The sequence below is a fragment of the Schistosoma haematobium genome, chromosome 1 (genome assembly GCF_000699445.3).
Source record: "Schistosoma haematobium chromosome 1, whole genome shotgun sequence".
Lineage (NCBI taxonomy): Eukaryota > Metazoa > Platyhelminthes > Trematoda > Strigeidida > Schistosomatidae > Schistosoma > Schistosoma haematobium.
Window position 1 is genome coordinate 51,363,436 of NC_067196.1, and position 495 is coordinate 51,363,930.

A 495-nucleotide genomic window follows, 5' to 3' on the forward strand; every position below is an offset into this window, starting at 1 on the left:
TAAATTAAGCAAATCATTTTGTTTTCTATCAAACTATTCACTGTCGACATTTTACACCTAAACATGACTAAAGATTAAGGTTACATCACTGAAAAAGTACACAAGTTATTTTAGAGAAACAATTGACTAGTTTTAGTAGATGGTTGATAACAAAATGTTTAGTAAGTTTCTAAATTCACTTACTTATTATGTATCTGTAGAGTTTAGTTTCCTCTGTATCTGACTCCATTAAGTAGTATACCGTTAACTGGGTATTTACGCAGACTAAATCTCCTAGAAGTGTCATAAATTTACTCAAGATTATTCAAGAGCCTGAACACCAGTTGTAGAGTGTTTATTGTTGATGATTAGTAAAATCCACAAGCGCGCAGAAAACAAGCACACAGGCAAAGCAGTGAGAGTGTGTGTGAGTGTATAAAAATCCATATATATTTATGAGCGTTAATCGGTCCTGGGTGTTGTTAATTTTCTGTGTTTACAACCTGAGCTCTCAAG